We start from the raw sequence: 9,617 nt of genomic DNA on the forward strand, positions 1-9,617 counted from the left end.
TTGTTGTGTGGTTCTGTAAGCCATTGAAATGATAAATTCTTAATGTTTGCTTCATTAGATATTGGAGAAGACTGTGTGTTTATTTCTGAAGGTCCTTTGGTAAATGAAGTAAGCAATGACACATGCAGTCTTTGTTCTCATGCAACTCTACCTATCCTTGAAAGCCACTTCTACTATTTTTAGAAAAAGGTGACTTTTACTTGAGAAAAGGAAAATCAATCTGTATATAACTGACCCTAAGCTTGCCGCTTGTGTGCTACAATTTCCTTGACTGTCATACTGAAATTATAGTCTAAAAGGACAGATTGTTGGACTGGATTACCTTAATGGTTTTTTCCAACCTTCAGTCTTAAAATTGTTAATTAAAAAACAAACAAACAAACATAAAAAAACAATATACTGCTTGAACATTTTGTCTTAGATATATCAAAAACTGTTACTGCCAGCAGTATTGATCAATCAGTTTAATATATAATTTTCCTCATTTCTTTGTGTGTCAAAGGCTTCCTTGTTTTACCAACTGGAAAAAAAACAAACAAACAAACAAACAAAAAAAAACCATATATCATTTATCCTGTGGTTGGCAAAGAATTATTGGTCAATTGGCCAACTTATTCAAAACTGGAAAACTTACTCATATTTCAGTCTGGAAATACAAACTGGACTGCAGATTGTTGAAGAAAAATTAAATCATACTATTCAGAAGTTTTAGGTAGAATAAACTAAGTAGGATTTCCAATATTTTCAACATTTTGTGCAAGATGAATGAATGAATACTCCAAGAAATGAACACTGAACACCAAACTCTTTTTTTCTGGGTTTCTTCACCCTCTGCTCTATAACATTATTGTAAGTATGAAAGTGGCATAAATGTTTTTCAGCTTTGTAAATACTTACATTCAGCTGGAAATAGTATTGAAAAGGCTCAGAAAAACTTACTCCTGTTATTCATCAAGGATGCTTTTGTGATTATGTACACTCACAAATCCAAAGAAGGCAGTAATTGTAAATTAATAGCACATAAACATACAAGAACAAGATGGTACACATAGCTTATATCCTAAGAGTCAGGATGACAGATTCTTCATGAGCTTCTCTTTTTTTTTTTTTTTTTTTTTTTTTTTTTCAGGAATATGAAGCTCTGATTAGCCAGAATGGGATTGTGACGGGCAGATCTGATTGACTAATTGGATCTCCTTCTCTGACAAGATGAGGTGGTATAAAGTTGAGGCTGTGGATGTTGTCTACCTGTTTTAGTAAAGCATTTGACACTTTTTCCATCGTTACTCTCCTCAAAGAACTGGGTGCTCATGGTTTGAACATGGTTCACTGAGTAAAGAACTGTCTGGATGGCACAGCTCATAGAGTCCTTGTGAATGAAAACAAATCCAGATGTCAGTGAGTCACCAGCAAAGCCCCCAAGGGGCTCAATCATGAGGCTAGTTTTGATTGATATATTTATTAATGATACTGATGAGTGGATCAGCTGCACCCCCAGTAGATACACAGACAACACAAAGTTAGGAAGGCTCTGAAGAGTGAGTGATTTGGGTAGACTAAATTGATGGACTGAGTCCTACTGTATGTCATTCAACAAAGACAAGTGCCAATTGCTGTGTCTGGGTCATAACAGCCTCATATAGCTGTACAAGCTTGGGGATAAGTGTCTGGAAAGTTTACAGCAGAAAAGGACCTGGAGATGCTGAACAGTAGCCAGCTGACCCTGAGCCAGCAGTGTGCTCAGGTGGCCTAGAAGGCTATGGGTGTCTTGGTTAGTATCAGAAATAGTGTAGCCAGCAGGAACAGGGACATGATCTCCCTCCATACTCAGCACTGGTGAGACAGTGCCTCAATAGTCTCAGATTTCGGCCCCTCTCTACAAGAAGGATATTGCACAACTTGAGTAGGAGCAGAGATGAGAGAATTAAAAAAAAAAGGGGGTGGGGCCTAGTGAAGGGACTAACTAGAAAACAAGACTTGTGAGGAGTCTCTAAAGGTGCTGGGGATCTTTAGTCTTGAGAAAGATGAGGGGAGACCTCATCACTTTCTAGAAACGACCAAAATGATCTTGCAGTTAAGAAGTTGTCATCAGTCTCCTTCATCAGGTGTCATTAGGAACTGGCCTCAAGTTGTGCCAAAGAGAATGGACATTAGGAAGGATTTATTGACAAAAACAGCAGTTAGGCATTAAAAGGGCCTATCAAGGTTAGAGTGGAGACCTCATCCCAGGAGGCATTAAAAAGATGTGAAGGTGAAAGCAAAAGACGTGGTTTAGTGGAGGAATTTGGTAGATATGTTGGTGGCAGCACTTTGTGATCTTAATGGTCTTTTACAACCTAGATGATTCTAGTAGTCTGTAATTCTGTATATCTGAAAAGCTTGTTATATGATTAAAACTCCCACGAATGACTTTTCACTCTATAGGGAGACTATTCTAAAATTTTGTGTCATATTTGTTCACAATAACTCTGCAGACTAACTTGGGCAACTAATCCTGTCAAAGAAATAATCATTCTCCAATCACTTCTTTTTCATTATTTTCTTTTTTTCTTCTCTTTTTTAAAATAAAAACATATTTCCCCAATGTTATTCTACTGAAGTAACTAGCACATTTATTCTGCCCTCCTTCTAAGAGTACTAAAATCAATCTGACATTGGATTGTGCAAAGCAAAGAAAATAGATGTTCTGCCTCTGTTCAGTTTAGTATTTCTAATACACACACCCCCTTCTACTTCTGAATCAACACAGTTTCTACCTGTTCCTGAACACTCACTGAAGTGGAAATAACTTCTTTTACTAGGTCCATTAGAGTCTTCAAGCAGGACAAGTTCAATTTGACTACCTCTTCCAAGAACGAGCAAACATGTATTTCAGAACACAAAGAATTAAAAAAAACAGCTCTTAAGTACTAGATAAAATAATGATTGATTTTTAAGATACAAGGACCACTGGTTAGAAGCAATTATTATCCTAAATAAACAAACAAATAAATAATATATAATTTAAGAGATACTGTCATTTGATGCAGTCAATTAACATCAAAGCCTACAGAGCAAGAGAAAGAGTCTCATCATTTACTGAGAATTACTGGATTCAATGTAAAAACATCCATGCTATGGAAAAGTTCTACCATATCACAGTTCTTTCACGGTTTGTTTCCAGAATAGACCACAGAGTCCTAAAAGGAGAGCATCTATTAAGTTGTATTTACCATGCCCTGTTTAGTTGTATTAACACCATGCCCTGTGTTTTGCTACAACAATAAATAATTCATTATTAGATGTCAGGAATAGTTCTGTAGGTTATTGAAGAACTTTTTGCTACACTGGTGAAAGTCAAGCCATTAGAAGAGAAACCTTCAAACTTAACTTATTTGGACTCCAAAACTACCAGCATGGGTGGATATGCCTTTGGACATATGGAAGCAAAGTGAATGTCCAAGAATTCTAATGCTTCTTGCTTTCCACTTTGAAATAATTTCTATACCCCACTATTACACCCAGTTAAAGTTTATGTCATTTTATTCCAGTGGCAAAGGTATGTTTTATGACTATTAAAATTATACCTCTAAAGGGGTAAATGAATTAGACATCCCTGATTCCTGCATGCCATCCATCCTGAAATATACAAGCTACTTATCTAACTAGGAAGGAAAAGAAAAATCATGATTTGTTGACAAGTAAACAAAAAAATACAAACTGCCAATGAATCAGGTTGAAGACATTTCAAGAAAACTGCTGGCAGAATCGATATTATGTCAAGTTTCAGTCCACATCTTCATTAATGATCCAGAAATACAGCAAACAAGCATCACTGAAGGCTGACACCTGAAATAGGCCTTGTGAAGGTTTGTAAAATAGCAAAATTATTTCCCTTGCAATATATAGGCAGTTTTGCATTTAAAAAACAAACAAAAAAACTGGTGTGCTGGGGGCTCAACACAACTGGATGCAGTACTCCAGGTGGGGTCTCATGAGAGTAGTGTAGAGGGGCAGAATCACCTCCCTCAACCTTCCAGTCACTTCTCTTGATGCAACCCAGGATACAGTTGGCATTCTGGGCTGCAAGAACCCACTGCAGGCTCATGTTAAATCTTTAATCAACCTAAATACACCCCTAAATCCTTCTCCTCAGGGCTGCTCTCAATCCATTCCCCTCCCAACCTGTATCTGTGCTTGTTAATTTGTATCTCTGCATTCTATAGTTTCATAAACTCTCATATATTCCTTATACAAGCAGTATATACCTAAAAGGTTTGCATATGTTTAAGTTTTGGGTTTTGATGACATTTATTTCAATTAAATTTTATGATTTTTATATTTGCTGGGACATCAGTCAAAACATCTTGCAGACTGCAAAATCCTGTTCAGATTATAACACATATGGTTGAGGTCTGCAGAGCTGATGCAAGCAGGTATTTCTGAGTTTCAAACTTAAAACACGTTTTTACAAAGAATTTCTCCAGATTACATAAGAGATGAAATTAATGGGGGTATACAGCAAAACTAACATCACCAGAATCTGCAGTAACAATTTTCTATTAAAAATACTTCAGCAGCATACAGAAAACAACACACTTTAGGTTTAATTTCATAGCACAGGCAGGTTTCAATTTCCATGATATGTTTTAACACTTTCCTACTGATGTTAAATTTTATAGTCTTTCCTATAAAAATTTAAGTTTATTGCCACTCAGCATGCATATCACTAAATGGTTATGGACCTATGTGTCCTCATGAATTAGATCAGTCCCTGAGCAATGAAGACTATCTGCGTAATAGTCTTAGCCTAGTAAACTGGACTTGATACAATCATGTTGCAACGTAACCACTGTTGCTGTCCCCTGTAAAAATAAACTCAACCTGACAAGTAACTGATGAAATAAGAATGGCTTAGTTGCAGTATTGTATGGGTGCACACAAAATAAAAACCCAGCCCTGTTGCAGTAACAATGTATCTAGAAACAATTACATACTGAATTTTCCAGAGAAGGAGATGATTACTGATGGAAAAATAAATAAATAAATAAATGGAAGCGTAAAAAAAAAAAAAAAATCATGCAGAGAAAAAGGAAAAAAGAGGATGTGGATGAAGCAATGGAAGCAGTTAGCCCAGAGAGAGTAGGAGGGAGTAGGAAAAAATGTTCTATAGATCATTTGCTATTCATGATCTAAAATTGCAACCTTTAGACTCCAGACTGAATATATTTCCTGATAATATACCAGTTGCAAAAATATTTTTTTCTATACATCAGTTCATCATGCTCAGAACCACAATTTAGTCACTCTGTTCATTATTTATTTATTTGCCTACTCAAATTTTACTTACCTATTTATTGAGAAGCATTTTCTAATTCTCAGAGCCGTCAGTGGGGAGAATTGCATTAGGAATCCAAGTCCATGAGAGGGCTTCAGGCTGCGACTGTCTCACAAGTGCAGATAACTTAGGGCTTAATTTAGTTGAGGTATGAAGTGCTTCCTTTGGCATGTCTAAATAGATAGCTTTCAGCATGCCTATGCCTGTTTTTTGACTTGCCTGATTCATACTGAATCAGCTGACGTATGTCCAAGTAGATCAGTACTGAAATTTCTTTGCTGTTCAGCAAAAGATTTAGTAAGATCTTATAGTAAAATATCCATTAAGCAAGGACAGGATCTACATACAAGTTTGCTGGACCTTTATTCTATAGTGTGACACATTTCAACTGATACCTGGAGATAACTGATCAGCCTGGACAATGTAAAGCAAGAGGTAATCTAACCAGAACATAATGAGCCCTTTCTAGTCATCTTTTTTCTTCCTTCCTTGACACATGTAAGGAACGCTTGTTCTTGCCAAAAGGCAAGAACAGCTTGCCATTGAAGTCTTGTTGCAAGTATAAAAGAACAAGGAAAATTAACATCTGAAGTCAGAAGAGGGCTTAGAAAAACCTTACTATCAGCACCATCATAAAAATAAATATTTCTACCCAGAGCCAGGAGAGGAAAGAAATACATGCAAATGAGAAAAGAAAATTCAGTTTATTTATTAACTGTACATGGAAAAGCAGAGTGATTGGAAATGGAGGCTGATTCATCTTAATGCTCCTAGATGGAATTTACTAAGTGCTACTCAGTGCACCAAGAGCCTTTCAGAACACAGGAGGTGAGGTGATCCAGCATCACTCTTTAGAGAAATGTTATCTAGAATGAGGTTCTTGGAATAAAATACAATGAAGTTTCTGTACTATGTTCTTCAAATTCTGAACTAACAAATTATCTTTATTATCTTTATTATATAATCTTATTTATCTTATTTATCTGATTATTTTAAAACTTTGAAAAATAAAATTAAATCTGGAGATATTCTCAGGTTAAAGATAACAACAAAAGTAGCAGCAAATTCAAGTTTGTTCATTACTTGCATGCTAGAAAATGCAGCAACTTGGATTTTCCTTAAAAACTGAATGGATAACAACAGCCATAGCACCAAAAATGAAGAACTGTCTCACTTACATATCTACACACACACATGCATATGTATGTTTCTATTTCCCACTTTTTACTCATTTTGCCCAAATAACTTGCCCAGCTTTGGACTCTCAGTCCTCAGGATATCTTCCTTTTAAAGATGGGAGAACGCTTAATGTGCAACTGTTAATAACATATACATGTAATTTATAACATAAATAAGTGTCAGGGTAGATCTGAGAGTATCAATGTAACCTCTGGTACATTGTACATTTGGTAAAGTAATGCCTTACTTTTATTATTAGCATTTCACAAGTCATCATTTATAGCTTGAGATACAAAAGTTTGTAAGTACTGGATTACTAAAAACTAATAATAGGGCAGACAGCATACATCTTCAGATAGCAGTATTTCTAGGTGATTCTTTGATGCTTAATTTGCATGCAGTATTTTTCCCTCATCCTTATATACAGCAAAGCCTAGCAACCAAAAAATGCAGAAAAAATCTACAAAGGCAGAAGGTGCTCTTAACAGCTGAGATTTTGTACAGTCAAAGCAAGTGAATATGTCTACATCAGTTTAGTCAGCCAAGGACAGGCTGGGTGATCCCTGACATAGGTCAAAGTAGGACAAAGCTTATTCTGAATCTGAGGTTGCCTGAGGAAGATTGTTGGCCCAGACTTTCTGGAATAATAGAAAGAAACACGTTCTGAACCAGGATCTAGACTCTGTTTGTTATTCCCCTCCATCTTGCAGATTGTCAGGTCCTCCAAAGAAAGACATAGTTTAGCTCATCTAGGCAAAACAGTTGCATTGAAGGTCGGAGGTAACTGAGCTAAGAGAGACCTTTAGTTATGAAATTATGTAGAAATTCTATTCCAAAGTATAACAGTGCATAACATTGAAGCATGTGACAGGAAAAAAATAATAGTAATGCCAAAGAGCATGAAATCATAGAGTCATAGAATGATTAAGATTGTAAAAGACCTCTAAGATCATTTAGTCCAACCACCATGTCCATTAGAACAAAAATACAACAATAACACATATCCGAGTTACACTACATGAGTTTAATGAGAATGGAAAAGAAAAATAAAAGTGTAATCTCAGTCTAAAATGAGACATCCTTTGAATACATTCTTTGCTTACAGAGTTATTGCTATCAGAGAAAGTCAAGTAAACAATGTCAAGTAAAGTCAAATTTCAAATGAGACTTCTTATTTCTAGTGATGCTTTTTTCTTGAGAATTTTGAAAATCTACATCCCTGGTCTTTGGATTTGGTCTGAAATTATTTGTGACGTCAGTAACATCCATCACCTTGTAAACAAAATGTCTTATAGAGGGAATACATTCATAATGCTGTACTGGCTCTGCAGAGCAGTTTCAGATACTTTAAATCATTTAACTTTGAAATTTAATTTTAATCATTATAGATTAGTTTTTGGTTTATTTATTTCAAAAGCACAGAACAGAAAAAAAATTGAAGCTTAATGTATTTTTCTGAAGAATAGAATATTTCATTTCAGCTGCTTAAATATTCAGAAAATAAAGTCAACTTACAGTGCAAGAACAAAGATTGTATCAATAACAAACTTAATTTCATAAAATAAACTGGGATAAGATTTGTATATTCCTCATGCAAAAAAAAAAAAATACAACAGCAATTTTTTTTGATGTATTGAAGGCATACAAATGACTTCCAGAGTATATGCTTCTGTCGCTGAAATAATAAATCTTTTCTATAGGACACATAAGAGTGACTAACATGTAACTACATGTGTTGATAACATAAGAATCATATCAATCTGGTCAATGACCCTTGACAGGTCTGGTGGAGCTCTTTCTTATAGAGTAGTGATTGGAGCATTTCAAACAGTTGAAGATAGTCACGGTGTACAGAAATCCAATCCTTCACTGGTGCGTTATGACTCAAAAATAAGTAAAACAAACAAACAACTAAATTACACTCTTTGGTAAGACCCTTGTCCTTATTTAGTCTTTATACTTGAATTCTAAATACTGTAGCAGTCTAAATATACATAATGTTGATATTTTCACACCGTGTTTCAGAAAAGTATAAGATAAATGAGAAGCCTACTGTTTCCTTAGCATTATTCTCTTCCTACTTTGTCTAGCATAACAGGGTGAGTTTTTTTTACCACAAACCCTTTTTTGTTATGGAGTAAGTGTTACTAGTCTACCAAGAATGGAATCTTGCTTTGCCCAGAGACAAACTTCATGACAAGAGACATTAAAGTATAAAGTTAAGATTGGTTAAAAGCTCTTACCAGCTCTTCCCTATTAAGAGCAGTACAATTTTTTTTTTCATATGTTGAGAACGTAGTTAGGCATCAGAAAAGCAGACCAGCAACCTGTACATACTGAGTTTGCTCATAGGCCTCCATACCCAGAATCAAATCTCCACACTCACATAACTCTGTTCATGCATGAAATCCTCGATGGTGAATATTTATCTAGGAAAGATAAAGGTAAGAGAGACTGCAGAATACAATCTAAAACACTTTTATTTACAGTTATGTAATTCAAGTATCATAATTTCCCATGTCAGAATGTTCTTAAATCTAATTTTCCAAAGGAGCTACAGCAAATCATGACAGACCTACTAACTTTAATGAAACTGCATACAATTGGTAAAGTAACTGTAATTATAATTCTCACATTATAACAATGTGAGGAGAACTGCATTTTAAAAAAATTAATTACCTGCATGTCTGTATTATTACATAACTGTTATTGATAAGCATTAGATCTCCCACACTGAGATCATCAAGTCCTCCTGTTAACTATATCATTCAAGCCTTGAGATGCGCTGGAGCCCTAGATTGGTAGACAGGTGGAAATTTTCCACTAGCTTTTGTCTCATCCTTCTATACAACAAATGAAAATTTAGCCCTGAAACAAGGGACTGTACACTACAGAAAAGCATGGTAGAGTATTATAACTTTGTAATATTTTTACTTCAAAGGCTACTTTGAAGTAAATTATTTCCGAATGGATATACACTTGCAGTCACTCTCTAGCACTTCTTGGATCCTAACATTAGAGAACTGCCCTGCTGCCAGATGACTCTGTTTGTAGGAAAAGTCAGTTTCCCATTCCAAGTAACTCCTAAGCAGAGCTTGCAGAGGCATAAGGTTCATGCAAA

Source organism: Coturnix japonica, chromosome Z, assembly GCF_054131305.1.
Source record: "Coturnix japonica strain WE chromosome Z, WE-NBRP24, whole genome shotgun sequence".
Lineage (NCBI taxonomy): Eukaryota > Metazoa > Chordata > Aves > Galliformes > Phasianidae > Coturnix > Coturnix japonica.